Raw genomic sequence first — 20,805 nt, forward strand, 5'->3', positions numbered from 1 at the left:
TCATCACAGGAATGCTTGTTATAATGAGAGCAGAATCAAAAGTAGTGCTCTTAGCATTTCAAGAAACTATTTGCTTTTTCTATTGAGAATGCTGAATGGCTGCATAACATTTTCCTTTAAAATGCCCTAAGATCTGACTCAGGCCATGTCTACATCTAAAATTTTGCAGCGCTGGTTGTTACAGCTGTATTAGTACAGCTGTATAGGGCCAGCGCTGCAGAGTGGCCACACTTACAGCAACCAGCGCTGCAAGTGGTGTTAGATGTGGCCACACTGCAGCGCTGTTGGGCGGCTTCAAGGGGGGTTCCGGGACCGAGAGAGCAAACCGGGAAAGGAAACCAGCTTCGCCGCGGTTTGCTCTCTCGGTCCCGGAGCCAGCCAGCAAACCGCAGGGAAGGAGACCTGCTTGCTCGGGGTTCCGGGACCGAGAGAGCAAACCGGGAACGCCGCGGTTTGCTCTCTCGGTCCCGGAGCCAGCCAGCAAACCGCGGGGAAGGAGACCTGCTTGCTCGGGGTTCCGGGACCGAGAGAGCAAACCGGGAACGCCGCGGTTTGCTCTCTCGGTCCCGGAGCCAGCCAGCAAACCGCGGGGAAGGAGACCTGCTTGCTCGGGGTTCCGGGACCGAGAGAGCAAACCGCGGCGAAGCTGGTTTCCTTTCCCGGTTTGCTCTCTCGGTCCCGGAGCCAGCCAGCAAACCGCGGGGAAGGAGACCTGCTTGCTCGGGGTTCCGGGACCGAGAGAGCAAACCGCGGCGAAGCTGGTTTCCTTTCCCGGTTTGCTCTCTCGGTCCCGGAACCCCGAGCAAGCAGGTCTCCTTCCCCGCGGTTTGCTGGCTGGCTCCGGGAACGCGAGAGCAAACCGGGAAAGGAAACCAGCTTCGCCGCGGTTTGCTCTCTCGGTCCCGGAGCCAGCCAGCAAACCGCAGGGAAGGAGACCTGCTTGCTCGGGGTTCCGGGACCGAGAGAGCAAACCGGGAACGCCGCGGTTTGCTCTCTCGGTCCCGGAGCCAGCCACCAAACCGCGGGGAAGGAGACCTGCTTGCTCGGGGTTCCGGGACCGAGAGAGCAAACCGGGAAAGGAAACCAGCTTCTTTCCCGGTTTGCTCTCTCGGTCCCGGAACCCCGAGCAAGCAGGTCTCCTTCCCCGCGGTTTGCTGGCTGGCTCCGGGACCGAGAGAGCAAACCGCGGCGTTCCCGGTTTGCTCTCTCGGTCCCGGAACCCCGAGCAAGCAGGTCTCCTTCCCTGCGGTTTGCTGGCTGGCTCCGGGACCGAGAGGGCAAACCGGGAAAGGAAACCAGCTTGATTACCAGAGGCTTCCTCCTTCCACGGAGGTCAAGAAAAGCGCTGGTGAGTGTCTACATTGCATTACCAGCGCTGGATCACCAGCGCTGGATCCTCTACACCCGAGACAAAACGGGAGTACGGCCAGCGCTGCAAAGAGGGAGTTGCAGCGCTGGTGATGCCCTGCAGATGTGGACACTCTCAAAGTTGCAGCGCTGTAACTCCCTCACCAGCGCTGCAACTTTCTGATGTAGACAAGCCCTCACTTACAAAAGTTGGGCATCTCTCTTCCAACATATGTACACCAAGGATAAGAGGGTTATTTGCATTTCCTTTACACACATTAGGTAATTTTGATTAAAAAAAGAAAATAAAAGAAAAAGGTGAGCAGAGGATTTTGAGCACCTCTTATTCCCCTTTCTGATGTCATTTTATCACATGCAGAGCTCCAAAGTGGTTGCAAACCTTTGTAAAGAGGCTTTATTGTTGTGCTAAACAGCGGAGAAAGAATTAGGGTAGTCAGTGAAGAGAGAGAAACAAGGAGGGGGAGATATAGTAATATCTTTTATTGGACCAACTTCTGTTGGTGAGAGAGACAAGCTTACACAGAGCTCTTCTTCATGGGTCTGTGGCAGCCAGCCAGCCATGCAGTGCAGCCATTGTAGTGTATAACAGAAGGGGTGATGATATCACTTGCAACAGTCTCGAATAGGGAATACATTCACTGATACACATATTTCACAACTGCAAGATACATGCATATTATGTTGAAAGCATCAGGCTATTAGTAGAGTTGGTTGAATTATTATTCATCTGAATGATTTGCCTTATGCAGGTTGCCCATTCTTATGTTGACAAACTACCCACAAACAAGATGTGATTTCTACTTTTTGTTCATCACTTGCAATTGTTTGACAAAAAGATTATGTGGGGAAATGTTAGCCTCTGGTTTAGTCTTGTCAATATGGGTATTCATTATTTATGATGCATGATTGGTCACCAAAATCACATGGTATTGTTTCAGTTCCCCGATTGGATAATTTATAAAGAGGAGTCCCTTTTTCTGTATGCAAATTATCTGTAAACTTCATAATGTTTTTAAAGTGCACTTAGATATTCATAGGAGCAGTTAAAGAAATGATAAATATGAATTACAGTAATTTAATTAATATTTTACATTAAACAAATAGTTAAAACTGACATCTCTCCTGGGTAAGATAATGGCACAGCTGATATAGGACTTCATTAATAAAGAACTAAAGGAAGATTATGTAACTCATGACAGTCAACATGGGTTTATGGAACATAGATCCTGTAATATATTTAGATTTCTCTAAGGCATTTGACTTAGTACTGCAGAACAATTTGCTTCTATAACTAGAATAACATAGCCATAACATGGCATACATAACATGGATTAAAACTGGCTGATAGGTCTCAAAATGTAGTTACGAAAGGAGAATCGTCATCAAGTAGGGATGCTTCCAGTGGGATTCTTCAGGGATTGATTCTTGGCCCTACACTATTTAACTCTTTTATCAATGACCTGAAAGAAAAGATAAAATAATCACTGATAAAGTTGGTAGACAACACAAAACTTGGGAGAGTGGCAAATAATGAAGCAGACAGGTCACTGATTCAGAGCAATCTGGATCACTTGATAAACTGGGAGCAAGAAAATAATCTTAATTTTAATATGGCTAAATGTAAATGTATATATCTAGGAACAAACAATGTAGGCCATCCTTACAGGATGGGCTAACTCTGTACGGGGAAGCAGTGACTCTGGCAAAGATTTGGTGGTCATGGTGAATATTCAGATGAACATGAACTCCCAGTGTGCTGCTATAGCCAAAAGAGCTATTGAATTCTTGGATGGATAACTAGGGGAATCTCAAGTAGGAGCAATGAAGTTATTTTATATCTGTATTTGCCACTGGTGTAACTGCTGCTACAATACTGTGTCCATTTCTGGTGCCATAATTCAAGAAGGATGTTGAAAAATTGGAGAGGGGTCAGAGAAGAGCCATGAGACTGACTAAAGGATTAGAAAACATGCCATATAGTGATAAATTCAAAGAGTTCAATCTCTTTATTTTAACAAAGAGAAGGTTAAGGAGTGACTTGATTACAGTCTGTAAGTATCTACATGGGGAACAAGTATTAAGAATGGGCAGATAAAGGTATAACACAATCCAATGGCTGGAAGTTGAACTTAGACAAATTCAGACTGGAAATTAGGTATAAATTCTTATGAGTAAGATTAATTCACCATTGCAACAATCTATCAAGGCTCATGATGGATTCTCTATTGCTGAAATTTTTTTATTCAAGATAGGGTTTTTATCTAAAAGATATGGTCTGAGAATTATTTTGAGGAAGTTCTGTGGCCTGTATTATACAGGAGATTGGACTAGATGATCACAATGTGGCTTTAGAATCCATGAAAACTGAATGTCTCATTCTGGAGTGCAATCCGAATCAGTGAGGGAAGGGGCTGGATCACCTCAAAATGTTTTGCTGTTGTAGCTCCCAAGCTGGGCCACTCACAAGGAGCCTGACAGCATGGGCGGTGGGTATCAAAGGCCAGGGAAGGCTAAGCCAAGCCATGGCCCTGCCCATATTCTGTCCCGAGCACCCACCCCCACCCCAAAGCCAGCAGCAGCTCAGCTTGGCCAGAAGCCTGGAGATAGGACTCAGCCAGCAACTAGAGGCAGCTCGGACCAGGGGTCGGTTTAGGTTGGCCAGTGTGGCTGAGTCAGGTCAGCTACTGGACTGGGGGTCAGGCCAGCTGGCATAGCTACGGCGGGCCAACTGGAGTGGCTGGGGCGGGCCAGCCAGTGTGGCCCAGGGTTGGGATGGTTTGGCCAGGGTTTCTCTGGCTGCAGTCGGGGGTGGGGAGACCTGACTTAGGGTTCTGGTGAGCAAGAGGGGCAGAAGGGGGTGGGCAGATAGCCTCCCTCAAGGGCAGTTGACGCACCACCCATGCCTGCCAGCATGCAGGTAATGCCCTGAGTGTCTGTGCGCTAGACAGTCTGACTCCAGCAGCCCTACAGCCCCATCCTGGCTTCCACCCACCTTGGTTACTACTTGCAGGGTGACCCCAACACATTCCCAAGCCTGGATTTTCCCAAAAATGTATTCTGAAATGCCCAGCCTCTCCTGGATAGTTCAGATCTTAAGGTTTGTTGCTTCTGTAAGGAATCAATATTCAACATTTTGTTACTTTAACTGGAGTTACCAAACAGTTCAGTGTAAACACAGCACTGGATTGGTTTAGGTTAAAAATAAAACAAGTTTATTAACAAAGGAAGATAGAATTTTAGATTAATTCAAGTATAAAACAAAGTTAGAAATGGTTATAAGTAAATTAAAATGAAAACTTGCATCTAAAAGGCTAAAATTTAACCCAGCAAGTTTTGGTTCGAGGCTTTGTTCAAGATGTCTTCTTTCACATTAGTCTTCCAGCAAGATGGTGACTGACCCTTTCCCTGGTCAGGAGCTCTCCGAGAGGCCTAAAGCTGCTGGTGCCTGTGACTTGTTAGGAATAAGAGAGAACTTGAGGTTTTCTGCCCCTTTCTTTAATAATCCAGTGAACCTTTGAAGTAGAGTCTTCTGAAGATTACCCCACAAAGAAAAGCTTATCCAAATAACGAGGAAGATGACATGGAATTTTGTGGCGAAGGGCTCCATGCTCTTTCTCCAATCCCTTACCCTCTTGTGTTTGCTCAAATGCAAATTGTTCTGTTTCCTGCCGTCTCCTCCTCCTGCTGTTTTCATGCCCTATTTACTACTTATATGTACAATGAGGTAAACACCCATTCCTTTGTTTAGGATAGGCCTGTTTAACAACTTTTGCCTAGGCAGGGCTGTCTGGTTTTGAAACATGTGCTAATAACATCATACAGGGACCATTCATAGCTTTACTTATAATGCTGCGACTTACATTTCACCATGTGTTATTGACCAGTGAGTTGTTGGTTTCCAAATGACACCTCACAAGGCATACTGTGTACAAAGATTATTACAATGGTGGGTAGCCTGTGAATACAGGGATACGTTTGGGCCACACTGAGTATCTTCTTTCTTCAGGCACTTATAAAACCAAATCCTGGCCCTATTGAAGTCAAGGGCAATGAAATTGTATCCTGGTTACCCAGGTTTGAGATAGTCCCTGGTCTGCCAATCAAGGACCTTCATTTTCATAGCCTCCTGTATAAAAATAGATTATTTATCATTCTAGCTTTCTGCCCCATAATTTAGTACTAGAGATGACATGACCACATGGTTTAAATTTATTCTCATATGGCAAATTTTTAGGATTTGTGCTAAAAACAACTTCAAAGTAAAGCATTTGACATGATGACAGAAGCAGGAAGTTGTTAACCTGTCTCAGAGTCAAGATGGAGAGAGAGGCAACTCACTTTTAACTTTTTCCTGCTTGAACACTGTAGGTACTTGTACTGTTGAAGGCTAATTAAACTAATGCCGAAGAAAATAATGAAATCATTTTAATTTTATTAATTTGCATTAAGACCAATCACTAAAGCTAACAATCTATTAAATACTTTGTATATTTTTGTTCCCGTAGTTTAAGCTTATTGAGCCAAATTTCTGCTCTTAATTACCCTGGTATATTCTGGAGCAATTCCTTTGTCACTGGAGTTGCTCCGTCTTTACAGTGGTATAACTAAGAACAGAGTTTGGTCCATTTATTACTTCTGCATGGAGGGATCATAGTTATTTATTATAATCAGATACTGAATAACTATCCCAACTCAAAACATGAGCCTATTTTTCAGGCGTCAAGGGAGGCAGAGGCAGAAGAGAAGTCATGGTCTGGGCTGTCCAAATGTATGGAAAATACAGGGTCTTCCCAAAGATGCTGTCTGCAGTCATTCCTAATGTAAATTCCAGGTGAAAATGTTCAGCTGACTCCTACTGTTCCACATGACAACTAAATTTTGGACTAGTAGCTCCCAAGGCTATGGGTCTCCCAGCAGAAGCCCAAGGAAACCAGTAGAAACTAACAAATACCAACAGAGATCAATACAAGGATTCCAAAGAGTCTACACTAATGTCTACTAGGGAAGATAAGAGTAAGTGAAGTCCATTAATAAATAAATAATCAATGTTTCCTACCTGGGGGCTGATTTTTCTAACCTGATTATCTTTCATCCAGGCATCTGAAAACAGTCATTTAGTCACAGTTATGCTTGTTGTGGAGGAAAAAAGTATCTTTTATTGCTGTTATTCTCTTAAGTAATCAATTATAATCTACATAATTCTCCTTAATATTATTTCTCAGATAGCTGAGGTAAGTATTCAGAGAGGGGGTTAAGTTTTGTATTTTTAAGTACGACCAAGCATGTTTTTTAATAAATAAACTTATATTTGTAATAATACTGTATGTCTATTACTTTTTTTTTTTTTTTTTACTTGTGATGAAAAAACTCAGGGTTATGTTTGAACTGAGCTGTGTTTTCTACTGCTGCTTTATATGAAATAAACCTTCCAGAGGCAGCTTTTCCTCGACTTTGTCTCTTTAACTGAAATTTCCACTTTTTTCCTCATAGGATACGCTCAGCCTTTTTGACCTGATTCTCATCAAGAGATGCTTTCCCTTTCCTTTGTGACTCTATTTGGTGGAAATGCTCCAAGCAGAATACTGAGTTTGCATAATTTTAATTGACAGCTGCATTTGATGACACAGCAGAGCCTTTAAAGCAACTATTTCACTCTGACTGTATTTAATTATTTTACCGTTGTAATTCCCATTTAATTATGAATATGTTTCTGAAACAGTGGCATTTATCTTGTGCTTCTGGTAACAGTATATGAATAAAAATCTTATTCCTAAATACCACTTCTAGAGAGGTTCACGCTAGTTATAACCGGAATATATTTAAAATGTGACAATTAAGCTTTTCCTAGATACAGTACTGGATACCACCCAGTGTTCCTTGAAAGCTCCCATTTTTTTTGATACAATGAAGTATTCAAAACTTCACTCAATTAACAGAGCTCTTTGTACTATAGCATTCGGAATAGATGTTCCCTGACTATTTATTAGACATGTATTGAACCATCTGGCTGGTCATCAACTGGCAACAGCAGTGAGCCACTCCACACAATCAGTTTGCACCTGCAGCCGAATAGCTTGATCTCCTATCTTGTCCTGGAACCTTATGCAACGTGACAGGACGCAAGATTAAAAAGTATCTCTTTAAGTGCAAACTGCAGCAATGTCTGAAACGTTTTTGTGAGCTAAGCTGGCATGTTTCTACCAATGAGTGGTCTGATATTTTTCATGCAGGCTATAATTAGAATGATTTTACTGTTTAAAGACCAGCAGTAGCCTCATGCTTGTTATTTCATTCACTGTGTGAATCTGGCACAGCTACCAGTTTCTGCAAGTGAGAAACACAAGGCTGGAACAGCAGTGCTGTTGTGAGTCAGATTTGAAGCCTATACAACAGTCTGAGTTCCTGCCAATCTGGAGGCAAGGAACTAGTAATCAAACATGGGACTCCCGCCGGGGACGGCAAGGCACTTGTGATATTCGCAATGGAGTCAGTTACAGTGATATCATCTGTGGGTCAGAATTGGTTGGTTGGCACCATTTCACCAAAGTTGCTTTCAGAAAATTGATTCACACCATTTTTTTGTTTTAGAAACCAAGTACATTTACCAAACAAAGCATTTGCTCCTAGAATTCTCAGCTAAAGGGACAGATTTTTCCCCTCAGCAAATGTCTTTCAGGATATTCAGTCAGCATCCTCTCTCAAGTCCTCTGTCACATAGAATTTTTCTTTATACAAATGTTTATCTCTGTTCTGTAAATGACCTTTGAATATATATATATAAAAGATACACTGGGAACGTTTACCCCAAGTCTGTGTCCAATCATTTATTTCATAACTAACAAGGAATTCACCCACTTTAGAAGTCCAAATCCTCTCAAGTCTCAACTAAGCAGAAGGTGCTGCACTAGCCTTGAGAGTTTTTTTCTGGGCTAATGTCTCCTTTTGCAGTCTTCAGGGGAGGAAAGAGAGAGCCCATTATGCAAGCATATGCATTAGCTATTTGTACTGTGTGGCCTTCAATTAATCTCAGGGAAACCAAATACTACTGAAATGAGCTACCATCATCAATCACTACCAGTTAACTTTTGTAAATTAAATAACTTTTCTGCTGTTGCATCAGGCAACTCATGCTAATAAATGAAGGACCCAAATCACATTACAACATCATGATCCGTAAATAATGGAAACGTCTTTAAATCCATTAGACAGAAAGATGACAGTACTTGTTAGACATTAGGGGCCCAGGCCAGATTCATTTCTGCTGTAACTCCACTATAGCCAACCCTGATTACTAAAGAGCCACAGCTGGATATTGATCTGGTGATTTCCCTACAAAGAGCACCTGGGGGAAAATGAGCAGGAAGATCAGAGACTGATTGGAGTAAGCAAGCAGCTGGGACTGAGGATTCCAGAGCCCACAGGGCCTGCCAAAGGAGGAAAGGGCCCAGGTAGGATGTCTGTGAGTACTAAGAGTAACTTGCTCTGTGTGGACTTTAATTGGGAACTTGAAGTTTTATTTGGAGTCTCGAAAAAAAGCCTGTGTGGTGTTTGAGGAACTAACTGAGACCATCAAGGGGCGCTAGGAGGTGGCAACTCATTTACATCTTTGTGTCCATTTAGATGGAGCAAGGGATATTGAACACATATTACAAAAAGATAATATAAAAGCAATATTTCATCATTATCCACAGCCCTTCTATTGCACCTTACGTCTTCAATGTCTGTGTAAATTCTTTTTGACACTCAAATCTTTGTATCAGATTTTAAATAAAATACAAATTAAAAAAGTTTACTGTGAAACACTGCTTAAATTATGGACAAACTTAAGTATAGACAATATGATGGACAGAAGCCTGGAAAACGGACTTGTCTGATGAATCTGAGAGTCTACTAGTTCCCTGGAGTTTTAATTCTAGTTCTGATATCAACACTCTGTGACTTTAGGCGACTTATTTAATCTATCTGCCTCAGTTGCCACCATGTAAATGGGGCATGAGTGGACAATGTAAAAATGAAAATAATACCACAGCGGTTTTTAAAAATAAGTTAATTTTTATAGCTCACCTTGGAGAATACTTTTCTGCTAGGTACTATTATCAAATATGTTGGTCACTCAGTGGGTGGACAAGCACCAGTTCCCCAATTATCTACACCTGCTCACTCTGGACTGAACATTGAAATCCAACATTTTTAAATATCAGAAGAGTCCCATAAACAAGCCAATTTAATTCCAGCCTTTCTAATCCACCACATATTCCAAATCAAAATTCCTACATAGGTACCAATAGTCAAAACATACTGACAAATCATTTTCAAGTTTTCTGGAAAAATTGCTGTTCTAAAGGTTTATTATATTGGAAACAGTGAAACAGAACCCAAAGCACATGAGTAAGTGCTTGACTAAATGGGAGCTTAAGACCAAAGAATCATAGACTTTAGAGATGGATCATGGTAATTATCTTATGTAAACAACCATCTGTTAATGCAGAAAATTTCCCTGCTGTATATTCAGTCTAGCTTTAACTGTCAAATAGAGACTTCTCTCTGCTTTAAGCAGAAGATGGATTGCATGCTCAACCAGTGTGAATGAAATAAAGAGCAACCTTTCACTTATGTCAATTTGCATATACCACTCCCAGCCTCAAACTCTGTACAATGTGATTTACTCTGCTGTCTTTGCATCTCTTCTTTCTCCTTTGTTCAATGAGTTTGTTCCCTGATGAGCTGACATCGGAGCTCATATGCTACTATGGAGGTCAGGTTAGCTGCCTCATTTGATCTTCAAATCAAACAATTATAGAAAGAGTCTCTGGAGCTGTCATAAACGGATAGCTAAGGGTTAATGTTCTTTTACCTGGAAAGGAGTAACCTGAAACACCTGACCAGAGGACCAATCAGGAAACAAGACTTTTTCAAATCTGGGTGGAGGGAAGTTTGTGTGTGAGTTCTTTGTCCTTTATCTTCTGCCTGTAATCTCTCGGCTATGAGAGGATTTGCTGCCTCCTGCTTGTCTAATCTTCTGTTTCCAAGTTGTAAGTACAAATATAGTAAGGCAGTAAGGTTTATATTGTTTTCTTTTGTATTTACATGTTTGTAGTTGCTGGAGTGTTTTGAATTGTATTCTTTTTGAATAAGGCTGTTTATTCATATTTCTTTTAAGCAATTGACCCTGTATTTGTCACCTTAATACAGAGAGACCATTTTTATGTATTTTTTCTTTCTTTTTATATAAAGCTTTCTTTTTTAAGACCTGTTGGAGTTTTTCTTTGGTGGGGAACTCCAGGGAATTGAGTCTGTAGCTCACCAGGGAATTGGTGGGAGGAAGAAGTCAGGGGGAAATCTGCGTGTGTTAGATTTACTAGCCTGACTTTGCATTCCTTCTGGGTGAAGAGGGAAGTACTTGTGTTTCCAGAACTGGAAACAGGGAGGGTGGCGTCCCTCTGTTTAGATTCACGGAGCTTGCTTCTGTGTATCTCTCCAGGAACCCAGGGAGGGAACACCTGGAAGGGAGAAGGGAAGGGAAATGGTTTATTCCCCTTTGTTGTGAGACTCAAGGAATTTGGGTCTTGGGGTCCCCAGGGAAGGTTTTTGCGGGGACCAGAGTGCCCCAAAACACTCTAATGTTTTGGGTGGTGGCAGCTTTACCAGGTCCAAGCCGGTAACTAAGCTTGGAGGTTTTCATGCTAACCCCCATATTTTGGACGCTAAGGTCCAAATCTGGGAATAGGTTATGACAGGAGCAGCTGCTATTAAACAATCCATTGGAATTAAAAGAAACATATCCACATTAGAGACACAAAATCACCTTTTTAATAATGTGCTAAATGTTTCCATTTATAGAGTAATTCACAATCATAGCAGGTAACACTATTCAAAACATTCTTCTGAGCTCCCTTTAGCTGTGTGGCTAATCTAACTCTAGCATTAAGGTCATGTTTTATATTTTGTAACAATTAAAAGGGCTTCAGCTGAAAAGTTCAGCCCTAATCTAATAATATAGCCTCGGCATTGTAGAGCTGTGGACCCTGTAGGATGTAGGGCTATAGTTTTAAAGGTATATAGGCATTGCTGCACTCAGCAATCTATAAAATTTTATGACATTTTAGTTTCCTGCATTAATTATTGTGTGTCCTTCATTTGGGGCTTTTGTTACACATTGTATCCTGAATTTGGGCCAAGTTTGAACTGGACAGTTACAAGTATTCATGCATACTCTGTTGTTCTAGGCATGAAAGATGAGTACTGTACTTTAATGTGTATGCATTTTCCTTTCTAATTCCAGTACTTGAAACTATGAGTTTATATTAGCTAGTGTTGTATGAACTGAATTTGCAATGTCATCAGGACACAGTGAATTCGGTATAGAGGTTCTACCTATATTGCCTAGAACTACAATCCATTTACCATACTGACTGTAATAGCAAAATTGTCTATTACTATTGTACTGTATCCTGTTAACTGACAGTAAAATAGTGGGTCAAACAAGTATAACAAGCAGAAAGCATGACTAAGTATCAGTATGTGGAGTGAGGTGAGCTTTGCTGAGGAACTACCAAGGACCACAAAGTACTTTCCACAGAGGGGAGCTGTGTAGCGTTAACCTTGTATGCCTTATACAGCACACACAGGCAAACAGTACAATACAAGAGTCAAATTCAATCAATACAGCCTTGGCTTTTACTTTTCTAACAATTCAGATAACTTTTAATTGCTGATTTATGAATGCAGGAGGGTGGCGGTTTCTCAGAGACAATATTAAAGGTTCAATGGCAAACTATCCTGATGCTACGGAAAGACAGGAAGAATCATAAAAGGCCAATTTGGCTTCATCAGGACCTCTTAATAGGATTTCTTTTTGATTTCCAGGTCATAAAAAAGTGGAAACATGAACAAATGGCTAAGAATGAGTACAAAAGAATAGTTCAAGCATGTAAAGACAAAACTGGAAAGGCTAAGGTACAAAATAAGTTACACCTAGCAAAAAACACAAAATGCAAAGAGATTCTATGAATACATTGAGAGCACGAGAAAGATGAAAGAAAGTATAGGTCCTCTGCGTAGTGGGGAAGGAGAGCTCATAACAGATGACGTCCAAGTCTGAGGTGTCTAATACCTATTTTGCTTCAGTCGTCATTAAAAAGGTAAATTATGACCAGATATTTAACATGATTAATATTAACAGTAAGGGGGAACGGAACACAAGCTAAAATAAGGAAAGAGCAGGTTAAAGAATATTTAGATAAATTAGCTGCATTCAAGTCAGCAGGGCTGAATGAAATTCACCCTAAGGTACTTAAAGAACTAGCTGAAGCAATCTTGGAACCATTAGAAGTTATCTTTGAGAACTCTAGGAGGATGAGTGAGGTCCCAGAGGCATCAAGAAGGGAAAACATAGTACCTGCCTTTGAAAAGGGGGAACAAAGAGGACATGGGGAATTATAGACCAGTCAGCCTAACTTTGATACTTGGATAGATACTGGAACAAATATTAAACAATCAATTTGTAAGTACCTAAAGGATAATAAGGTTATAAGGGCAAATCATGCCAAACCAACCTAATTACCTTCTTTGATAGAGTTACTGGCCTAGTGGATGGGGGAGAGGAAACTGTAGACATGATATCTTGATTGTACTAAGTCTTTAGGCACAGCCCCATATGACATTCTCAAAGGAAACTAGAGAAATGTGGTTTGGATAAAATTTTCATAAGATGTGTGCAAAACTGGTTGAAAGATCATAGTCAAATAGTAGTTGTCTAGTGATGAACTTCAGTAAAGACAAGTGGAAAGCACTACACTTACAAAGGAAAAATCAAATGCACAACAACAAAATGAGGAATAACTGGCGAGGCAGTAGTACTGTTGAAAAGGATCTGTGGGGTTAGAGTGGGTCACAAATTAATGAGAGTCAACGATGTGATGCATTTGCAAAAAAAAGGTTAATATTCAGGGAGCATCATGTATAAGACATGGAAAGTAACTCTCCCACTCAGCACTGGTGAGCCCTCAGCTGGAGTACTGCGGCCAATTTGGGCACCACACTTTAGGAAAGATGTGGGCAAATTGGAGAGGGTCCAGAGGAGAGCAATAAAAATGATACAAGGTTTAGAAAACCTATGTAGAAAGGTTGAAAAAAACCTGGGCATATTGTCTTGGGAAAAGAAGACCTGGTAACAGTTTTAAAATATGTTGAGGGCTGTTTATGAAGAAGACCGTGATCATTTGTTCTCCATGCCTAATGAAGGTAGGGCAAGAAGTAAAGGGCTTAGGCTATGTCTACACTACAGACCTTACAGTGGCATCGCTACACCGCTGCTGCTGTGCCGCTGTAAGGTCTCCTGTGTAGTTGCTCTATGCCAATGGGAGAGAGCTCTGCTGGTGCCATAATTAAACCACCCTCAAAGAGCAGTGGTGAGATATCGGTGGGAGAGCGCACACAGCGCTTTTGTTGGTAAAACTTATGTCAGACGAGGTTTGTTCTTTTTCACACCCCTGACTAACAAAAGTTTGACCAACAAAAGTGCTAGTATAGACATGGCCTTAAACTGCAGTAAAGGAGATTTAGGTTAGATATTAGGAAAATCTTTCTAACAATAAGGACAGTTAACCCCTGGAATAGGCTTCCAAGGGAGATTATGGAATCCATCTCACTGGATTTTTTAATAACAGATTGGACAAACACCTGTCAGGGATGGTCTTGGTATACATTCTACTGTCTCAGTTCAGGGGGTTGGACTAGATGATCTCTTGGGGTGCCTTCCAGTCCTAAATTTCTATAATTATATAGTTTTATTTCAAACTTTATCATTGTCATTGTTATTAGTGTATATGAGGTGGTGCCTAATGGCCCCAGCCTTATTGTGCTAGGTACTGTACAAACACATAATGAGTCTGTGATGGGTTAGACCCCCCCATCTGGGGTGCTACCTGATATGTTGGCGTTCCACTGAGCCCGCCTGTTCCACCAGCCTGGGCTTCCTCACCTTGTCTTTGCTGAGCCAGGCCCTCAAGCCTTCTCTAGCACACACAGGTGAGGCCACAGCCAGCTGCAGACACAGACTGAAATCAGCTCTCTGTGGGACAATTTAGCTTGGGACTTTACCCAGAACTTGCTTCCACGCCTCCTGTGGGGTGTAAACCCAAAATTATATCGTCTTGCACTGTATAGAAAGATCTGTACAGCCTAAGCTCACAAAAATCACCTCCTCCCTGAATGTGGAGGGAGATATGCACAGCTTTTTGTTCTCCCAGATATGAATTGCACAAACTGAGTTTTTTGAAATAAACAAGAAATAAGTTTATTAACTACAAAAGGTAAATTTTAAGTGATTGTAAAGGATAGCAAACAGAACAAAGCAGATTACTGAGCAAATAAAACAAAACATGCAACCTAAACTTAATTCACTAAAGCAGCAGGTTACAAAATATTATTTCTCACTCTAAATGTTATTTTAGGCAGGTTGCAGAGTTTCTGCAGCTTAGAGTTCCAGTTATTTCTCTTCACAGGCTAGACCCCTGTTTCAGCCTGTACTCAGCTCTTGCCTTTCCCCAGCTTAGTTCCTTTGTCTCTTCAGGTGCTTTCAGCAGTTTTCCTTTTTGGGCAGGGAGGCAATGGAGAAGAGCCCTGATTGACTCACTTCCCAGGCTTAAGTAGGATTTACATAAGGTGGGAATCCTTTGTTTCCAGTGGAAAAATACCAGCAGTGGCCAAGGCGGTACTCCATATCAGGTAACATCATCAGATGACCCTGCAGTGTCAAAGCAACATCCCAGGAAAATGGGAGATTAGTATATTCGAAGTTCTATTGTCCTTCTTAAAGGGCTCATTCATGCTGATTGCCTACTGTCTGGTGGGCATTCCACCAGATACACACAGAGTTGTAATGGTTACATAGTCAATATTCCTAACCTCAGATACAGAAATTACACATTTATACAAAGTGGATAATCACATTCAGCAAATCATAACCTTTCCAATGATGTCTTACATGACCCATCTTGTATAAAATATATCTGTTATGCTGTATTTATATAACAATATTTCTATGAAGAATATGAGGTGTAGCATCACAGAGACTCTGCCTAACAATTTTTATTCATCTGAGGCTGCTAATGTAATGATCCATAGTTACATACATATGAACACCATGATCACCAAGTAGGATTGAGATTAGGAACAAGTATCTATCACTTGAACTAAAGTAGTGTCTCTGCCATTTGATAATAAGCAACAAGATACTAAAAATGTCAAGAAAAGTCACTGGAAAGAGATATGGGGACATACTCTCGGGGTTTGTCTTGTAGGTCAGGTTTTGCCAGCTTGTTAGCTAAGTCTGAGCTAAATTTGATCCTTTTTGTAGTCAAGTCAAGGCCTCAGCCAGGAGATGACACTAGGAACCCAGAATCCAGCCAGAGAATTTGGTGTGACCCAAATGTAATATCATTGGTCTGATCTTTTTCTTTTCAAAGTTTTACGGTACCTATGCATGCTTTTTGTTTTTCTTTATGGAATGTGTGAATACTAGGTGTGGTCAAAACAGTTTTCATGTTGGTTTTCCTCTGGAAAACATTAAAACAAAGATATTTCATTTAAAATGTTGTAAACAATTTTCATTTGATGGAAAACTTGAAGTTTTTTAAAAAAATGTTTAAGTTTGAAAAATTTACTTTTGTATCGATGAGAAAAATCCCACTTTCTTATTTTTAAAAACTTTCCATTTTTTTCCCCTCATTGGAGAAAAAAAATGACCAGAGAACTAAGTAGTGGGGGGAAAAACAAGCTGTTCTCTCTCTCTTTTATTTTTTTCTCATGGGGAGGAGGGAAGGCAAAGCATTACTTTGTGTTACTTTTTAACATTTTCTATTTTTAAATTAGAGAAAGTAACAGTCATTTCTATTTTTTTTAATGTTTTCCCCACTTTTCTAGTGAAAGAAGGTAGAGTAGGAGTGGGAAGGAAGGGCAGAAGGTAGACACTTGCCCACAACTTAAAAATGAAATATTTCCAATGCACTTAAATGTTGAAAGGTGGGTTTTTTTTTTGTTTTTTGTTAAGGAAAGAAACACTTTGCCAAATGATTTTTAATTAAAACTTTCATATTAGATGAAACCCCACTTTTCATCAAAACACTTTCAATCAGCTCTAATGAATAACTTATAACCTTAATGAAAGTCTGCTTTGCTTTTTCTAATCAGCAAAAGCAATAAAATAGATTCTATCTACTTACTGGACAGGCAAAGAGAAAATAATGCAGTCATAACACAAATGCAGACTAGAAACACTACTACCAAAACAACTCAATAAAATTTAATGTAATTATTTACATTTTTTAAAAGGTTCCTGGTTTTAATATCTGTTCTCAGTAACCTTCCATAAACTGGGTAGAGGTCCACTTATCCATGGTGTCTGCAACACTCCCTTTTCTCTCAGCAACACATTCACAAGTGCATGTTTTTGGCAAGCTTTAGAATTTTGGCACCCATGTTCCCTTCTTCCTGCCTTTGTTATGCTTAATAGTAAGCTGATGTTGGACAGCTTCCAGGGGGGACATGCTGTGGTGTATAATAGACGGGTGTTATTCTAAGAATTTGGCTTAAAAGCCAGAGAATAGGAAAGTGATGATAAGTGCCTGTTCAATACTGGCCAGACACGACACTTGAGCTCCATAACACTGCTGCTTTTTCAAAGAAGGGCAAAGAATTAAACATGCAGGCTTTAATTCAGCAGTGCATCCCTACTCAGCAAATACTGCATGTTCGGCACATGCTTAAGTGCTTTGCTGAACAGGGATGCACTTTAGCCAGGGCCGGTGCAACCATTTAGGCAAACTAGGCAGCCGCCTAGGGCGCCTAGTGGTTGGGGGCACCTAAAAGCCCCCTCAGGCGAGGAGGTGGAGGTGAGCTGGGGGGGGCATGGAGAGGGTTGCCCACAATAATGAGGGGGGGGCGCACAGGGGAATCGCTTCCTGCCCCAGCTCACCTCCGCTCTGCCCCCTCCCCTGAGCACACAGCCCAGCTCTAAGTCTCCTCCAATCAGTGCTGCAAGCCTGGGCGGGGAGAAGAATTAAAGCAGTGCCAACGTGCTCAGTGAAGGAGGCGGAGCCGAGGTGAGCTGGGGCGGGTTAGTCAGGCTAGCTTCCGCAGGGGGAAGGTCTCCCCAGGCAAGGTTAGCTGCTGGGGAAAGGGGGGAAGTCTCCCCAGGCAGAGTTTAGCTGCCATGGGGTGGACGGGGGGAGAGGGGTTAGCTGTTGCGGTGGGGGGGGGTAGGTGCTGCTGCGGAGGCATGAAACTTCCTTGCACCGGCCCTGACTTTAGCATATGTTTAAATGCTTTGCTGAAGTAGAGACTAAGTTTGTCAAAAATATTCTCATATGCTGGGTTTTTTACTTCTGTGGTCAGCATACTGTGGCCTGAGTGCTCTGTATGATGAATTATTCATTAAAGGAACTGAATGGTTTGCAGGAAACCAATAAGGGAAATATGTATCGTCTGTAATTTATGCATGACACTTCTCCCTGAATTTAACAGCTTAAAGTGTATTTGAATGGAATCTCCCCTGGAAATTTGTGAAAAATAAAAAGGGTACCAAATGGAGCATCTTAAATGTGAAACATACACACCTAGACAGTAAGGGAAAATATTTACTTTTGTTTCTTGAGGTCTGATGCTGCAATGCTTAATACTTGACTTCAGTGGGCATTTTACTTGACTTAAAACTGTAAGACCAAACCCTACAGATTTGTCCAGGGTGTGATAGCAGCCTTGGAAAATTCAAATCTTCAGAGAGCCGTGATAACAATTAAAGTGCCTCCCCTCAACCCACTGTTTCCCATGTAGGATACTTCTGACAACTATACCACCCTTCACAACTATTTTATGGCGTTGTCTTTCTCATCTTGTCATTTTTTTAAGTAATAGGCCTATACTACTTCATAAACAAGAGGGATATTTATTTGATAATTGAAGCCCAAGCTAGCGCATCCATATTTGAAGTTGTGTTCTGAGAGGCCATTTAAGGAAAAGATCACAAATCTGAAAGCCTGAAATGTATTCTATTTGAAATCAAGTTTTTGTGAGGCTCATGTATTGCTTTGATACTCGTAACAGTTCTCATAAATTAAAACTAACCCAGCTATTTGTTCCACTCATTCCTACAATGTTGGATTAAAATGTAAAGAGCTGTTAGCGCAAAGAAACATAGTCAAGAATGCCATGGCATTAAATATCAGAGAAAATCTTCGAGCACAGACTTTTCCACCCCAGTAACAGGCAGCTTTCTATTAGAGGCATAAAATTTATAGAGCGAAGTACAATAAATCAAATGACATTCCACAAGTCTCTCTTTTTATACCATTTGTTTTATTAATGCTCCAAAATACACAGCAGTGTAAAGTTCATCCAGGAGCAAGGAGTAAACTAAACATTATCAGCATAAGTTTACTGTAACTTGTTATCCCATACTCTGTCCTTGCAGAATCCTTTTCAGAAAGTGTAAGATTCTTGCAGTGGTATTTTTATATTAACTTCACAGGACATTGAATTTGAATCCCAGTGAAACGTGGTGGCAAATGCCAAGTATTTTTGCTCTGTGTAGCCAGACCCCCAAGAAAAGAAAAAAGTTGGAAGCTGCTAGCTCCAGTTTAGAGCTGTATGGTCAATACACAGATATCATTGAAAAGCTGGTGTCTGTCACTGATCAAAACTATAGCAATGAGGCAGCAAAGGATGGAAGGGAGAGATATTGAGTGGACTTGGACACCTTGGGAAACTTTTAAATGGAAAAGAATCCAAAAACCACACAACTAAAAGTTCTAGCACTGTCCCAGCTGATATAACCAAGGACTGAATCAAACCCCCTAAACTTGATGGCTATTTTACAGTGTTTTCTTTCAATTTAGAACAAAAAGGGGCCCTGGCAGCTCTAAGCACACTCAGGGCCGGCTCCAAGCATCAGCAAAGGAAGCAGGTGCTTGGGGCAGCCGATGGAAAGGGGTGGCACGTCTGGGGGGTCTTTGGCGGCAATTCAGCGGCGGGACCCTCAGTCCCTCTCACCGAAGAATGAAGCGGCACGGTAGAGCTGCTGCCGATCTGGCTTTATCTTTTTTTTTTTTTTTCCTGCTTTGCCACTTGGGGTGGCAAAAGAGCTGGAGCCGGCCCTGTGCACACTGCCAATTACTTAAAATGACAAAATGAAATAATAATGCCCCTTCTACCAAGCAGCAGTTTTAAATACAAATGATGATAATCCTTCACATTGGCCAGTACTTCTGTCTCCTCTAATGCTCCTCAAAGATCAGGCAAAACAAATAAGCCTTGTGGCATATCCTGAAAATCAGCAAATCTGGCCTATGCCAGACCTGGGGCTTAATTCTGCACCATTCATGTCAATGGGAGTTTTTCCATTCACTTGAAAGGAAGCAGGATTGAGCCCTTAGGGTGGAAAGGCAGTCCAGAATCCCCCACACTTTACACCACGTTCTCTATCCCTGCCCTCGTACACCAAGGGAATCTAGTATCAGCACCTCTACTGATTGCTACATAGTTCATTACTTGTCCATGGCAGATATCAGGTCTTAGCCTGGGGCAGCCTACTTGAGAGGCCCACTCTCATGACACAGTGTCAGATGTTGCAATCTAGATATTCTACCATACCATGAAGTTAATGGAAAAAACATCAACTCAGGGTTCATTCTTGATTAAAATATTACAGTGGGTAAGAGAAATGATACTGTGACATTCATTTATAATCTGCTGTATTGAATGTTCTCTCTGCAATTCAGTGTGCCATTAAATGGCCAGTTTGCCTCAGCATTCGATGCATGTATGCCACAGAAGTCAGCAGGGCTTGCCATAAAGTTTAAATCCAGCAGACTGAAAAGACTGTGGGGGCCCTGGTTGTACTAGACAACAATGAACACTCTCTTAGAGGTCTTAACTTTGCACTACTAAGCATACTGCCAGATGACTAGACAGTAATTTGTTCAAAAATTATTATGCAGTCTCCTTTCATATCTCTGCATCTTTCAAAATGGAAACTTTCTCCAAAAACTATTGGCTACAATGGAGTTTAATCTGTTTACACCAGCCAACGGTCTGGCCATGTAATTCAGATGAGTCTCTGGCTCCTTCATGTGATCTGGTATTGCAATTCCTGGGTCTAGTTCACTGCTGATTGAAGTAAATAAATGAAGTTATGAGTGCAGAGAATTTGGAAACTTATGTTTCAGGAACATAGAAGGCCAATTCAGTTAGTCTAGATTTATTCAACTGTATATAAGATCAGAATCTGCCCCTTAGCATCCATTCAGTTCTTTGCAAGAATACATCACATATTTAAATTAATGTTAGCATCATGCTTTTCTTTCATTAAATGTGATTCGCTGTTCCATTACTGATGTAGAAACAATCCGTAATTTCCCTGTGTAATACATAATAGAATTC

Source organism: Gopherus evgoodei, chromosome 6, assembly GCF_007399415.2.
Source record: "Gopherus evgoodei ecotype Sinaloan lineage chromosome 6, rGopEvg1_v1.p, whole genome shotgun sequence".
In the NCBI taxonomy this organism is placed as follows: Eukaryota; Metazoa; Chordata; order Testudines; family Testudinidae; genus Gopherus; species Gopherus evgoodei.